Raw genomic sequence first — 17281 nt, 5'->3', positions numbered from 1 at the left:
ATTTTAGAGATGACAAAAAAGATGTGCAATGTGTAAGTATATAAAATACATAGGATGATGATGTGTCCACAGGCTGGTTATATACAAATAGATTTCATCCCAAACAAGTGGACAAAGACACAACCCCCCTGTAAATCTTACCAAAAGGGAAGGTATTTTATTTACAGAGCTCAGTGAAACATATTTTGTATTTACCTCTCATCTTGCTCTCCCTGAAAATATTTGTTAGAAATCACAGGTGAATTATCTGCTTAGCATGCTGACAGGGGAGAAAACTGCTTTATACCTCCTTTATTTCCCCCTTATCTAGACTTTGGCTGCGGGTTCCTTATTTCAAAGGGAATTTACTTGTGCTAAACCCCTAAATGTGTATGCTTTCTACAGTGAAATGAAAGCTACATTTTTTTCTAGTATTTATTTTGCATGCTTTCCAATCACTGAGGGGGAAAATGCTACCTAACACATATTTGAATGGAAAATACTGCTCAGGAAATAGACTACAAGCCAGCTCTTTGTGTGAAGGGAAGTTGGTCTGATGTTACTAAACACTAAAGTAAACAGCCCCTGTTCAGTTCACTTTTTTAGAAGTGTGGGATTGTTTCCTCCCTCTAAAATGTGCAGTTTCATTAAAGAGAAGATAATTGACAATAAAAGTAGGGGAAGAGTATGCATTCTGATTTTAAATGCTATGTAAGTGATATAACATCAGAAGAAAACTGCATTGCCTACTTAGCAGGCTGGAAGCTGCTCTTATTTTCTATCAAACAAGATTTTCAAAAATCACTTTACAGCTTTTAAGTGGTATGCAGGCTTAATTGTTTCCTTATGCTCCATTCTGCAAATATACTAAACCATAACAACCAATTAGCTATTGGTGTGCCAGACGGTTTCTTTATGTGGAATGCCTGCTGTGTCTTAATTTTTGCCTTGAATAGGTATTTTCACAGGGCTAATTCATAATATTTTACAGTCTCAGTATAATCCCAACTAAACATTTTGATACTTAGTCTCATGACTGCCTCTTGGAGCTCTTGTGCCAAGGGGTTCCTCCATAACCTGTCAGGGAATGTGACATGCACCTGGGCAAGTGCAGATGCCAGTGTGAGACAAGTCCTGTGGAATGCCTGAAGGATGCCATAAACAGTGCATGCCATGCAAATTCTGTTGACAGAGATATCCAAGGGAGGGTGAAATTCTTATCTGGCTGTCTGGAGGACTTTGTATGGAAATGAACCACTGGTAGTGCTCTAGGAATTGCCATATTCCATCAGCACATCAAGTTTGATTTCCTGCCCTCAGCTATGCCTGCTCTTTTATAAGCTGGTTATGCAGAGAATGAAGGACCACCCTTCTACAAATATGCCAATCTACATCACTCAGAAAGCAGCTACACTTGTTCAGGGACGAGGGGTAGACTCCTTGTTGATTTTTTTTCTTTTGCAGGCCCTGAGCTTCTATCCTGAAAGGTGACAGTACAGTATCCTCAAAACATGTATACATTGACATGGCTACGACAGGTCTAATTAATACACTTTAAAACAAACAAATTCTGCAAATATTTTGTGTCCAGTTTCTCTTAACTGCAATTGGTAGAACTTTTTACCGGATCCATCTTATCTGGTATTTTCCCTGTACATCAGCTGAGGAAAAGCATAAATTCCTCACATTTCTTTTTCAAGTGCATCAGTTAAACCCCTTTCCTTAAGTTGCTTAAGGAAACTGGTGCTTAGAAAGACATAAATTTTCTTGAGTTTGGCTGGTCTTCAGTTTCAGCTGCAGTCCAAGCTCCTGGGCAAGGTGGATCAGGCTTGTTGGGACTGCAGCTGGGAACCTGGATGCATGGAGTAAACTGTGTTAGCTTCATTCTGGTCAGCCACTGTTTAGACATTTAGTTTGGATATTTCAAGCTTAGCAAGTCTAGTCTCAGTGTATTTCATCAATTTGCTGATTAGGTTTTATGCCAAGTGTGACTGTTATGGGTAAATGACATTAAACATCCCCTGTGGGCCTCAGTGGGAGCTTTGCACAAGGGTTTGCACTCAGCTTTATGATCCACCATAAACATGAGCCACATGCAAACTTTAATGGCACTATTATGTTCTTCTTTATCCTAGAGAAACCTGTTAATTCCAAGAAGAATATAGAAGAATATATTCTGCAATTTATTCAGAATAATAAATAGTGCTATTTATTTTCACTGCTATTTATCTTCTAATTATTCCTCTTCCTTCAATTTCTTACAGGGAAAATTGAGGGCATGTAGGACCTATAGTCCATTTTATCCAAATTTATGACAAAGCCTATGAGAAGCTGCATACAGGTTTGTGGGTATAAATTTAAGAGGTTATCAGAATATAGTTTTTTTCTTGCAGTTTTCACTATCAGCTGTTGGAAAACAGTTATAGCCAGAGAAAATATGGAAAAATGTGAAACTTAGGGCACACTAAATGCAACACTGATTAAATCCTTAGCAAGATCATTTCCTGTTCAGCAAAGCTTGTGCAGCCAGCCAAGAAAAAACAAGACAGATACCCAACCTGGCGTTATTTTCAGTGCTCAAATCTTGTGCATTTCATCCTCAAGGTTCAACAGTGTGTTTACACTAAAGCTTTAGTTGGATCTGTATTATTGAAAGCCTGTCCTGGAGAGAAGCTCACAACACATTACCACAGAAATCACCCCTGGCAGTGGAAACCTAAATGCTGCTTAATTGCATAAATATAGGCAAAACTCAAGGCATCTACAGGCTGCAGCAGGGGTGGCTTAAAATAACATATTCACAAATTGCTCAGCTCTGGCAACAACTGATAATAAGCATTAATGCATAACACAGCAAAGAAATTATAGACATTTATATCCATCTCCTTTCTACAAAGAGAGCCATAAATGTTGTTCTTTCAAAATGTGTTACTGCCGTGTGTGAGACTTGACTTGACATTGGTGTGACGAGATAAACTGTTTAATTGGGGTTTTAGCATGTACTTATCACAATGTACTTATCACAGTATTTGGCATTCAGTGACTAGGGAGCCATGAGAGATTATCTTTCCTAGAAGAACTAGAAAACAGCACCTCCTTTCTATGTGCTGTCCTCCAAGCCTCTTCTGAATATCCTATTTACCTTCTGGAATCACCTTGTTTTCCTCTGTGTCCAGTTTCCAAGGGAAGCTTATCTTGGAGTTGTTCTCCCAGGTTAAATGCATTGCCTCCATCTATTTCTCTAGACAGATGAAAGCCTCTATTATCTAAAGGTGTTTGAGGCTGTATTAACTTGTTCTTTTTCTCCCTCTGCAGTACATTGCAATTGCCTTGTGAACGCATGCAATCAGGGTGGCTTTGGGAGTTTATTGTTTGGAAGATTTATGGTGTGGATCACACTGAAAGAAAAGAAAAGAAAAACAAGAAAAGAGAAAAGAAAAGCTTCATGTGGATGTGCAGTGATTCTCACAGGTTCTGGGAGCATCCTTCTTTCCAGATGTAGATATATCAACTTTTGTTATAAGTGATAGGACAGGTGGAGACACTTTTACCATAAAAATATTGGATGAGCTACAAACTAGTTTTCTATCCCAGTTTTATGTTTTACATCCAACAGAATGAGGCTTTTATAACTGCTACATACTGCTGTGGTCCAGTTTATTCAGGCTTTCTCTGCATTTCCAGAGGCAGAAAAAATTGATCACAATAGAGAAACTGCAGCGGGGCACAGGTGAAGGCATTATCCACTGTTTCATGGTCTTGATGATGAGGAAGGGCAAAGTTAAAAAGAAGGTCAGCATTGAATCTTTCCAGCTTGACAAAACAATCTGAAATACTTTCCTTCATTTTCACGTTTGTGGATGTCATTGATCCAATCCAGAGCCTGCAGTTTGACACAAGTGGGAATTTACAAAGCCAAAGCACTTGTAGCATGTTCCTGGTGTACTCAATTCCTCCTCTGTCTTTACCAAAACCACAAAGCTTTAGTCACGTTTCCTTTTTGGTTGGAAAGGGGAAAGAGTAGAGTGTGACATAGTTTTAATATATAACTATATAATGAATATCACTAGGATCATCTTGATAGAGCTGTAGCTGTCAGTGGGTGAGGCAATTACTAAATGAGGGCATAGAAATACCCTTGAATCAAGATTCTGCAATAAAATGTCATATTTATGGGTGCTAGAGCAAATATATTTTGTAGTAAAATACGATTTATTATATTTATGCAGATTTGGAAACTGCTGAACAGCTGGGCAGACAAGTGACAGGACTGTGTGTGTATCTGCTTGTGCTTTTTCTTCTGCAGGAATACAAGAATTCCTACACCAACCATTTGCAGAGATGGGTTTTACCAGTTGGAGGACAAAATAGCCTTCCTTTAGGCACACCCATCAAGCATCTGTCCAGCAGTCACCTTAAAAACTCAGCTACTGCAACACCACTTTTTCCTCTCCACAGATGTTTTTTTACCCCCAGATTATTAGAGTGCTGAATTTCATGCCTTTCTGAGGAGTGGGGCATAGATCAGATTATTTTGTTGGCTTCAACTTGTGTTTCCAAAATGCTTGACTCTTACTGACAGTCATTGTCATCCATACTTTGATCCCACAGGTAGTCTTTCTGTAGCTCTTTAAATCAAAGAGCCTGATCTTCTGCTGTGCTGATCTCCTCCCATGGCACTTGGCTGCAGCTGGCACTGAGAGCACTCAGCACTACTGTAAATTAGTCTCCAAGTGTGCAACTGGTAGCATGTGTTCTTCCTAAGCACCGGCTCCCTTCAGCTGAGCTGCTGCTTTAGTAGCTTTGAACTTAAGATTAAGTCACTGAAGAACAATACATTTCCTTTTGGAGTTAATGATTGTATGGGAAAATCCTTGTCTTGTGAGAGACAAAGGGAAAGGATGTGCTGGGTTTGTGTTTTAAACTCTGTTTGCATGATGTCATGCACTGCTCACTAGCATCTGTACAGGTTCACTGAATTTTAATTCACAGGACTAGCTGGAATTGTAATCTTCTTCATCCTATGTTTCCCTGACACATCTTTTTAGGCTGATCACCACCTCATATGACCTGCAACCTAAGGCTGACAAAGACAATTTCTACATCATATTGGCTTAAATGCATAACTGCTTATGTGAACAAAAATCAGTGATTTTCTGCAGTGCACAGACCTAACACATCAAGATTGCTTCTGCAGTTCTGTGGTCACACAGTTTGCAACCTATTTAACCTCACCATCTCTAGGGCTGAGCTTCCTGAGCCTGATATGCAAGATTCCCCAGAAAGTTCCCATTTTGCTTTGAGAAATCTCTTCTTTGCTATTTAAGGCACTGAACCTTTGCCTCTGCTCAGGTTGGTAGCTGGTGGCAGTCAGGAGTGCTGGCTGCAGGCATTTGTGCTTGCTCCCAGAACACAGCACTGTGTTACCAGCCTGCCCAATGTTCTCATCAGCAGAGGCTGCTCAGAGCTGTGCCAGCTGAGCCTGTTTGTCTCACCTGCATTCCACTGTACTCCAGCCCCATTGTTTCTGCAGGAATCACTTGTTCTGGCATGCTACAGACTGCAGTATTTCAATCACGCTGCACACAGGATGGTAACTAATAGGATTTCACATTCTTTCACTAAGGTGCTGCTGAAACTGGATGGCCACAGCAAAATGGCTGTGGGGCAACTGTTTGTAGCTATATAAAAGGGATGCTGGAATGCACAATGATTGCCTGCTTAGCATTCACCAACATAATTCGTCCTGACAGCAACTCTGTCCCATGGCCAAGGCAGGTTAAACGATGCTGCAAACACTGCTCAGAGAGAGAGATGGGACTGTAGTCCTCCAGCTGGGACTGCCAGCAAGGACAAACCCTCTGTAGAAGCTGGAGGAAGAAAGCAATGTTTAATTGCCAACTCATCCTTTGTATTTATCTATTTCACCTGGGAGCAGTGCCTTCTAATGGAACAAAGATATTTTCAGAACAGAATAAAACCAGCATGGACATGAATAGCTAAAAGGTGGGTTGAGGTTCCAATACCATAGAAACATATTAGAGGGGGCAGAAATAGAGCATTTTTTTATTAGTCCCCCCACACATCCTTTATTTGCACTAGAAGAGATTTCCACTCTTGTATTATGTGGTCTGTGATTATCTGTTGAAAGAAAAGGCTACAGAACACTTGAGTCACAACCTAAAATCACCACCAAGTACAGTGGTCATTTCTTGTTCTCCATGACTGTTGGTGGTAGTAAATAAAAAGTAAACTTGGCACTTCCAAAGAATTTTAACATCATTTATATGTTATAAACACAATTAATTAAACTTTCTCAGGAAAAACATCTGTGTCTTTTGCCTCCCACATATTTCCCTTTTGCAGTCAAGTTTCCAGCTCTGGGAAACAATTTGTATGAAAGGATTTTGGAGAGATTCTCTGACATAGCAGATACAACTGGCAAGAAGGGCAAGAAAAGAGATTGCTGATTTTTCCACTTACATTTTGGCTATTCAGTTGATCAAGATAAGGGAAGTTAGGGACTACTTGGTTGTATGAGTGACTCTACAGTGATTTACTCTGGGTGGCTTTGTGGTTAAGAACACCATTCATCACTGCAAATGCAGCTCCAGACCCTTTCTGTCTGCAGGAGGAACTGAGGAGCTTTGCTTAATCAGTCCTAAACAAGTTCATAGAGCACATTTTCCTCCTGTGTGGTTGAAGTATTTTTCCAGAGAGACATGTGAGGGAGGGAAAGGGGCGGCCTTGCCAGGTGCAACAAAATTGTTTTTAATAAACTTGGACAGTTTATGAACTGGAAGAGTTTCTCATGGTCTCTGTAAGTGGTCTGCTGATGGCAGTATCAGCATAGTTTGATTACCTAAATTAGATCCCAACTGTCCACCTTGGTTTTATAGCATCTACTTTAAAAAGAAATTAAATGTGAAATGAGATACCAAGTGGAGTCCCAGCAGTAAGCTACAAGTGGGGATCAATTTGAGCTGTGTAATCTAACATGAAGGAAAGAAGGAGTCAACACACACCAAGAGAGCCAGGGAAAGGAAGCAAAAAGAACCTGACTGGAGAAAGCGACACAAATGAGTTGTTTGTGCCAAATAATCAGATTAACTAACTGGAGCTGGGAGACAATATTTGCTCAGAATTAAGGCCTACAGCTGCAGAGAGTTAGGTGTCTGATTTTGGTTGTAGCAAATGAGTTAAATACTTAAATACCTTTGAAAACCCGATCTTCAAATGCTTAAATGCATACAGCTGTCACAGAATTTGCAAACCTAGCACAGTTACTAAAGGAGTGAGCAGGTAGGACAAGATTACACTGGCTTTGCCAACCAGCTGCAGAGTAATAGCTCTGATTGTGACAGTCCCAGCTGCCCAGGATTCCCAGGAAAGGGTGGAGTGGGTTATTTGGGTTATTTGCTGCCCCATCCATGGTTGATGTGGCTGAGATCCAGGGGAGGAAGCTGCTTCCTACTCCAGGAGACCGAGCTGAGCTTTGTGCTGGGTGAGTGTGGAAGGAGTGGGATGTGCTGATAAAAGCTGGTTTGCATATGAAGCTGGGCTGGTGAGGTGTTCTTGGGAGTGCTTTTTCCTTGAGACATTGTGTGTGCAGTGCTGCCTTTCTGCTGCTAACACATTTCAGAATATCTTCACTCGTGTGGGCAATGCTGTCTCTCATGCAGGGCTGGAGCTTCATATGCATGTTCACGATAATGAATGTATGTTGTATTTATTTCCCCTTTTTAGAATGATTTTTTCTTTGTATTAGAAATCTTTCGCTTTGTTTTAAATCATTTAACAAATGTAGATCTTGCAGTGTTGTGAGGATTAGCTTAAATATTTTTACTGTGCTTGCTTTGAAGGTGTGGAATACTATTCAAGTGCTAAGATTAAATATGGGCTGTGAAGAAAGTGTTTCTGATTGAATTTTTAGAGGCACTATGTTAGATAATGCTGAGTTTGTTAAAGATAAAATGAAAGCCATGGAGAACTGCAAAGTATGAGTAGTAGAGAACTTAATGACTTTGTAGAAAACAATATCTCTTTTCTGGTTGCTTAAAAACCTTTAGAGTTTGATATGGATTAGAATGCCTCAGAGATGGTGATGGGAATGGCAGTCAAAGCCCAGGTTTTGGCCTGAGACTCTCTTATGTCCTTATGGATGACAGATATAATTTATGCTTTATAGTTTTTTGTTGTTTTAAATTTTGATCCATATATGCAAACACAGTAGAGTAAAGATACCAGAGCTTTACTATTTGCACTCCACCCCCAGAGGACAGGGAAATACAGGTGAACAGGCCTTAGATGGAAGGGTTATGATTCTTCCTATAAGTCAAATACCATTCTGCAGAACGATATGGCACAGATATTTATGGGTTAAAGTATTCTGCTAAATATGCTCCAGGAGGAAAAAAAAAATCAGAGTTTAATTTCAGTCTTCTTCAGGGGATACAAGTATATGGATTGTGCTGTTGTATTCTATGCAGCAGGTATAAAACCCATGTGGCAAATCTTCTTTTATTAATAAAAAGTTTGAATGGAAACTTAATAATAGCTGTCCATATGGATTGATGTGTTTCTAGTTTTTCTCCTTAAACAGAACATTTTAAAGTCTCTCTGAAAAACAGTATTAATGACTCTTGTGCAGAATATGCAAGCAACATTTAAAGTGTTTTCTCTGTCAGTGTCTTCTGTAGTCACACTTCAGAGGGTTAAAACCTTTAGGTATGAAATGCTGCCTTCTGTTTTCCTTCTGTTTTTTTTTTTCTCCCCAAGAAATGAGAATATTTCTGACTAATCAGAAATGAGTTTTTGTGCCCCCCAAGCAACCTGCAATATCAGTTATTTGTATAGCCTTAGTCTTACTGTGTGTCATCTGCTGCTGTGTGTTCTCAGGAAGACACAGTACTTCTTGGGTGTGCTGGAACATTTCCAAGCAGCATAAGTGGTAGCTTATATCACTTTGATTCTGGATGCTGATCTACAAAATCAGCATAAAGATGGAAGCAAATCTATTTTCTATTTGTTTCACATAACAGTGTTTTACCATGCTTCATCTGACATAGAATAATCCTTGTAACACATTCTGAGTAGGGTATTGAGAGGATGTTCTAAAAGAAAGGGAAAAATGTGTTCTTAAAGGGGAAAGCACATCTGAAGAGACTGAAAGGCCACTGAATAGTTGAAGCCTTGTCCTTCACCTTTCTCCACAGATTTTGCAAATATATTTTGACAGAATACAGTTGTCAGCACTGTAAAACATAGAATGCTTGTACCATGCCAAAAATATGATGTCATGTGCAGAAACTATCAATAATAACATGTATTTTCTATTTGAGAGGGTTCTCTAAATCATGAAATGGAGTGAAAATCTAAATTCTTGATTGCCTGCAGGCTTAGGCAGAATTTAAGCACTATTTTTGCTGGTTAGTTAAAGAAACTGATGCATTATGTGAGAGTGTGCTGGATTTGGAGAACTTGTAACTGAAGTTAGAGGGCTGCAGCATGAAAAGATCCAGGGATGGCAGCAGTGGGTAGAGAGCCTTGCATTGGCCAGGAAAGCCAGGTACCAAAATCAGGAGAACTTTGTAGAGCATGTCTTTATCGTGTTCTGGGTGAGCTAGCCTTGGATCTTTATGCTGTGTTGGGGATTTTTCCTACAGCCAGGCAGCTCAGTCCCCCTTTGGGTCACTGCAAGGTTTCAGTCTGAAGCTGAGTCAGTATTGATGTTCTAACTTGCTGTGCTTGGCATTGGTGGGTAGGTGCACCCTTTATGAGACTTTGGCAAAGGAAAGCTTTAGGAAGAGGTGATCAGTGCTGGAAGTCCCTTTTATGGGCTGCCAAAAAGCTTTTTCAGGAGCTGCAGCAGTGACAGGAGGGTACCATTGTGGCAAATGGGCAGCACAGAAAATGTGCTGAGGTTGTTTTCCCTAGGGTCTTGCCTGGCATTTATGGCCTCAGGCAGTATTTGGGAGCTTCCCAGACATTTAGTGACTTGTATGCAAGACCCAGAGCTTTGCCAGCAGCAGCCAACAATTACAGCTCCTGGAGGAGGAGGTGGACACTGCTCAAGCTTCACTGGGGCATCTGGGTGACTTCTACACCCATCCTAGTTCAGCTTTCAGGGTAAAGCAGGCAAGCTTGAAACCTGCTTGACTCAAAGCCCTCACCTGGAGATGGATCCCTTCCTTCCCTGGTGTCCCCTGGGAACCCTGCCATGGCCAAGCTGGGTGTTGAGATGGAGATGCCCCCATGGAAGAGCACCCTAGGGTTGTTGTTATGCTCTCTCTGAAGGTTTGCAGAGGTCTCTTTTGCCCTGGCAGATGTTCTGCAGCTGGCTGAGGCAGCAATAACTCTTTCCCCTGTTTTTAATGAAACACATTTTTACCAAAAGAGTTGTGGGTATCTACCCTTGGCAGTGTGTGACCACAGAAAGTGCTTGTGTGAGATCTTCACAGACATGGCTCATGGAGTTTTGTGACAACCTCAAGGCATCATTTTAGCTAAGGGTGGGGGAATCATTGAGTAGTGCAATGGAAGCATGTTAATTTGTGCAATAACCACTGTCCACATCCACCTTCTCTCTGGAGAGTAAATCAGTCAATTCAAGGCTGCTTAACCCCCCTAAATGACAGAAAAACAAGTAATTGGTATAAAATATGACGATGAAATTCAGCAGCAGGAGTGTTAGGGTTGTGTCTGAGGCTTTGTGTTCAGGTAACAGTCACTTGATTACTGAGAAGAGTAAGTGCTGTAATAGGTGAAGGCTGTAATCTTGCTAAAGAAATAAATCTGTCAAAAGCTTCCCTATGAGGTTCTGAGTGTTAGGCTTGGGGAAAGAAAATCTGGAATTAACTCAATTAGTTATATAAGCATATGTGATTATTCTTTTCCTACAGGGGGTTTGCTATAAATGGAGTCAATCCAGAATGGCTCAAGGGCTTTTTGGTTTATTTTGCTTTTATCAGCTGGTAAGGGTCACTTGTGAACTCACAGCTTCGGAGAACAATCACATGGAGGGTCTCTGGCAAACAATGGGAAGATACAAATCACAAATCTGAAAATCCTCATCAATGACAGTTTGTTTCTCATCTGTTCCTTAGAAGAACAGGAATTTTCAACTGATTTGAAATTTCACTCATCAGGGTGTGTGAGGATCAGCTAGGGGGCAAACAGAGACAGTACTTTTCTCAAAAAACCTTCCAGGGAGGATCACAAAAAGATAATTAATTCCAAAGGACAGCAATTCCAGTGAGATAATTCACTTTTCTCATATCTATGTTATGAACTGCTGCCACAGCAGGACTGAGCGATATAAAGTCCAAATGACACAACAGATTAACTTAGGGGAACTTTGAAAAATGAAATGGAAAACATATGGAGGCAATATAAATGTCTTCTTAGTGTGAGGATCCAGACTAGATCATTACAAAGGGGTGGTACCTCCTTCCTGTGATGTTGCATCATGTTTGGCTGGTCACAGACAGGAATATTGCCATGATTTGTATCCCCCAGCTCTGCAGAAAAGGCAGTCATTCCTCAGAAACTGAAGGATCCAATTTGAATCATGACTCCGACTATTGAAAACTTTTATTTGCATGTGTTTTTCTGTGGTTTATCTCCTAATAACTGTGAATACTTAAGTGGAAAGCATCAGTTGTTTCCAGCAGTTAATTGAAGGTGAAATTCAGATAGACAAGCCCATTCTATTATTTAATTCCAAGAAGAAATGGTAGATTGGGTCTTGGTCCATACTCAACATGCTACTGGTATTTGCCCTAGGATGCCCAATGTCTATTACTCCTTTATTTCTCTTCCTCTTGAGACTGATTTCAAAGTAAGAACAGACAGGCCCAGGTGATCCTGGTCACCCCAGTGTCTGTCCCTGACAGTTTTTGCTTTATGATCTAACAGATTATGTGGTCCATATCATTGAATGCCAACGTTTAAAAAAATATTTTTATGTTAGGGTTTTTTTTTAAATAAAAATAATCTGGTTGGGCACAAGTAACATAGGAATACGAACGCAATATTTGATTCTGATTTGTTATCTAGACTGGTGGAGCTATTTGAAAATGTAAAAATATAAAATGTCTGGCTAAGTCAGGCTGAGTTCTGTGCCATTAGAGTGCTGCACTTGAGACTGCTGGAAAGGAGAGGAGAGCAGCAAGGTTAGAGAGGGCAAGTTAGAAAACTCTGACTCGGAAAAGCAATTCAATCTTCTCACCTGGAGAGTCACTGTTAAGTACCAGCCATGAATTGCACTGTTGTAGTTGTGAATGGCATTTAAGAACTGCAGTGAGCTGTTGTACCCAACCAAACACCATGAAGGGGAATGGAGGTCAGTGTATGTGCTTGGGTGGCTTTTGAATTTGTCACTTTAAAGGGTGCATTCTCTGAATGCTGCTGCATTCGTGCTCCCAAGCAAAAGCATTCAGTGAGAATTGGAGAGCTCAATGGTAACAAGTTTGTTCTTCTATGTTATTTTATGTTTCATTGCCCTCTGCTGAAATCTTGACCAAAATGTACTAACTCTTCTCCCATGGTTTGCCTTTGAACCCCCAGGAGGAAGGACATGGCTGTAGAAATTTGAGCACTCTGTCTAATAACACAGCATAACCCCATCACAAATAATCTGTCTTGGAGGTTACCAGTGCCTGGCTCTGCCATTGTTCTTGTGCTCTGTTATTACTAGAGTGCTGTTTGACTACAGATTCTGTTTATTATCCTTCTGGGAAGGTTTCTTCTCTCTTACTTTCCAAAACAAATCTAAGTGTTCACTATTTAAATTCTTACTTCATTAGGTAACTAAGCCATTAAAGTCTGTGAGAAAAATACCCTGAAACAATTTTGAGGGCTAGTGTGAAGAAACTGAAGTGTGTTGACAGCCATAGAAAGAAGCTAATTATATGAGGAATTCATATACATACACCCACAGTCATACATGTGTCAAAGCAGACATATATATGTACCCACACTGTGGCTAATTATGTTGTAAATCATTTAATAAACTCAACGTTTTAGACCCTTTTCTTCTTCTGGGTTGCCTTGTCCACATAGGAATATCTGATGTGACATTGGGTAATCCAAGGTGAAGAAAGAAACCCTTCTAATTTGTCATGACATGCACAGGAATTTTTCTGTTATATGATTCTTATCAGTATTGCAAGTACAAAGATATTTTTAATTAAAAACAAAAAAAGGTTTATAGCATCTTTTCTCCCATAGTTCTCTTACTGTTTGCAGTGGAAAATACCCTTATTTATCTTTCAAATTAACAGTTCTATTGATAACTGATTTTTGGTAGTACTGTGTGCAAGAAAAAGGAAGCAAGGATCCTGTTACCTGTGGGTATCATGGCTAATCCCAAAGAATAATACTGCATGAAAACTAGAGTACACTTGAGGCTAAAGCAAAATAATCTCCTAATGGGGTATTTTCTGCTCAAGACAAGTGGCTCTCCTGATGATAACATAATTAAGAGCTTTTCTTAATAACCAGCCCTGCCAGATACACACTTAGTGAAGCTGCTGGCTCTCACACAGAAGGTGCTTTGATGTCTGTGTGAGTGTGGCCACCATTCCTGGAGCTGCTGTTTGGTGCTGTGAGGGTATCCAGGCTGCAGCTCAGCCAGTGCTGCTTTGCAGCCATGCCTTGAGCTCTCAGGCACAAGTAACAGCAAACAGCACTCATTTGGCATAGAAGATGTTGAAATAACTTCTTCTTAGGAAAGAACTCTGTTCCAGGAGAGCAAACTGTTAGATTTATTTGCATTTACCTCACTAAAAATGCATGTACTTACTGTGGAAGGGGTGGGTGACACGACCACCTAGTGTGCTTGTTTTTCCAATGTGTAAATGATTTGGTTTTGGAATAAGATGTTCCAGTACTGACACTGTGGCCTGAAGTGAGAACTGAAAGAGCCAATGTAAATCTGGGCTCAAAGAGATGTGGGTTCTTTCTTTCTTTTTTTTTTTTCTTTTCTTGTTTTTTTTTTTTTTTTTTTTTTTTTTTTTTTTTTTTTTTTTGTGATTTCATCACATGCAGTATAATCAGCAACCACAATTAGTGTCTTAAGTTCCTAAACTGTTTAGAGCAGATCCTGACTTCTGTGAATTACTTTATAGCACGTTTAGGAAGTTCCTGAGAAATTCTTGGAGTTTTCTTTCTCAGTGGGCTAAATCATAGTACTGTTTACTTGCATTTCAGCCACAATAAGGAAATTTTCTGACTAATCTTGGAATAGGTGAATTTTGACTTCCTGTAAATAGGTTAATGTTTTTTTAGAGAATATTCCCCAGTGATTTTCACACATCATTGAAAATTCTTTTGTAGTTTTAGAAAGGGACTGCAAATGTGTGCTAAACGCTTGAGCAAATGCCTCCTTGAAATAGTAATTAAATTAACATAGAAAGCAAATGAAAATATTTAAAACTTTAAATTTCCATCTGTGTCATGGTGAGATCTGTGTGTTACCAGCCTTGTGTCATGGCCTTTTCTCTCTCCCAGGTTCTTCCATGCAGACTTGCAGAGTCCTGGTCTAGTTTCATTTTGCCTCATGAAAGTTTAGTCATTATTTTTGTCATCTGCAGCAAGCAAGCAGTTAAACAGAAATGCTGGCTTTTTGTAGATTGTTGCTTGCTCCCCAGCTGATATTATTTCCTCTGACAACCCATCTCCCCTTGCTGTATCAAATTACTTTGTCCCAGCATTTACCTGGGTATATAAATATGGTGCCATGTGGGTGATCTTTAATACTTTCCTAGTTTGGCTGTGGTCAGCATCCCTGTTTGGGGACAGGGAAGGAAGGATGAAGGAGAGCAGGTGGAAGGTTGGGGAGAACCCCACATATTTCTGCAGCTATTCTCAAGGAGAGACATGATAAAACTCCAAAAGTTTTTTGTTCAAAGTACAGCAGAGCTCCTGTTTGAAATGTATTTGAAGCTAAATTCTCCTGCCCCTCCAGTGAACTCACTTTGTGTAGCAGTGTGTGTTTTGACTGTGCAAAAGAAAAGCTTCAAGCGATGCAAATAATGGCTTCTGAATGCTGGGTGGAAATAAACTGGGCACGCTCTAGAAATGTAAATGTCAGTAAAACCTCAAGTGGGTTTCAGGAACTGCTTTGAAAATTCACAGATTTGCTCTCACTTAGTCAGGCCTTCTGTTGGGGAAGCTATGTTCAAGGAAGAGATTTTCTCTTTAGCAAAACAGTCTCCATTTCTGTTTGTGAAAACAGAATTAAACAGCAATCTGTCAGCTCTTTACCCAGCCCTGGTGCTGCTCTGTTGAACTGTGCCAGTCAGTGGCCTGGTGCCTTCACCCTTCTAGCACAGAGCTGCTGTCACCTTGGAGGAATTCCTGATGCTTCCCTTTGTGGGATTTAAAAATAGCAACCAGGGGAAGGAAGGAAGGAAGGAAATGCTCTTGGAGTTGCAACATGGTAATTTCTGATTGTCATTTTTATCACCCCACCATCTATTAATGATTCCAAGGCTTTTAGTCCCAGCTGAAACCTTACTAATGTTACAGCCCTTGGCACACTGCAGCAACAGCAGCAAACTGCAGGGTTCACAGGAGGAGAGCGTGATGGCCTTGGTGTTTCCAAAAGGGAAACTATTTACTGATCACTGTTATGTTCAACTAAGATTTTTACAGGACCACAGCAATGTGCAGTTTTCTTTATTCTTATCAGGAAAAGATACAGAATTGTTAAATAGCAAAGCAAATTGTCCAAGAATGCAAAGGCTGTGTCTGAGCTATGAGCACTGTCCCTCCTTCCTCCCACTCAGCTTCTGACCCAGTTGCCTCTCATTGGTCATAACTTCACCCAACAGTCAGGTTTATTTCTTCTTTCTCATGGAAACTTGCAAAAAATTGATTTATATCAGGAAGGATGTAAATGCCATCCTGGACAAAGTTCAGTGGTTCTGGCCATTTCTCCCGTGGCATCTGCTTCTGCAATCATAGTTCATTAAGAGAATTAAAGGAGAGGATTAGTCCAATATAATAAAATCTCCCTCTATCCCAGCTCCAAAGATATGCAAATCTACTTCAAGGACCTTTAACTGCAAAAGATAACTTAATTTTGGATTAATAAAATGCAGGAATTTTGTGTTTGTAGGTAGGTGTTGCATTTAGTGTCATGCAAAAAAAAAAAATCCAGGCAACCCATGTGCTCTGACACTTTCAGTGCTAGCAGCCATCCCATTTGCATCTGAACCCCTGAATTTCAATTAAGCCTGTCCTAAAATCCTTCATGGACCTTGTCCTGACAGCTTGCTTCCATGGCTCTTATACAAAATGCCAAAACAGGTGTAAAGTAAATCTTAGCTACCAATGTGTGCTTTTTTTTTTCAGTCAGTGAAATCTGGTACTGCAGTTTCTCCAAATGCTGTTGTAAATTTTATTAAAATGGAAAGCCAGACACAATAAGTTTATCTCCAGCCATAAAGTATTTTCTTTATCATGTACTGCAGCATTATAAAGAGACAACTGAGCTATGGGAAGAATTATATCACATTTTGGTAAGGAAAATCCTATAAGGTCTCAAAAACAATAAAAATGTTATAAAATTGTGTTATGCTGTGCATAATAAATTACAAGCTATTTTAAAATTTGATGCTCTCTGGTGGATTAACAGAAATACTGTTGTTTTATTGAGATTAATACTAATTCTAGTAATGTGCATCTGGGGGAAAATGAAATGAGGAGTCTTATCCACCTGAGGATGATTAAAGTGATTTTATTTCCAAAAAGTATGTCTCTCTAGGCTTATCATGCAACATTACTTCTACTTTTGATGTAAAAGAAATAGATTGTTATGTGACCTGCCAACACTGGTGGTATGCACTCAATAAGAACAGACATAGAAAAATGAGATGCTGATAATCATCTTGAAAATATAAGGGCAGGAAAGGTCTTAACTTGTCATGCACATTAATTTTAAAAATCTGCATTATGAACACATTTCGTTTAGATGTTCTCAAGTTGGTTGGATCCAAGTTCTGATTCCTTTGCTCCTGAGATGTAGGCTGTAATTACAGAGCAATATTAATCAACTTCTCCTGGAGATATGGAACTTGCTTCCAGTGAGAACTTTGCAAAACCTGGTCTTTTACATCAAAGGCCACTGTGTCCATAAGGTCTCTTACTTGGCTTAGAGTGATGTATGGCAGGATTGCATTGCTTGTAAAAAGGGTTTTTAAAAACAGTTAGACTGCCAAATCTTAGTGTTTTGTCACTGTAGTGGATGTGTGAATCTTGAACTTTCAGTTTGTGGAAACTGTTAACAGAGACCTTA

This window comes from Melospiza georgiana, chromosome 9 (genome assembly GCF_028018845.1).
Source record: "Melospiza georgiana isolate bMelGeo1 chromosome 9, bMelGeo1.pri, whole genome shotgun sequence".
NCBI lineage: Eukaryota > Metazoa > Chordata > Aves > Passeriformes > Passerellidae > Melospiza > Melospiza georgiana.
Note: the sequence above shows the minus strand (reverse complement) of the source record.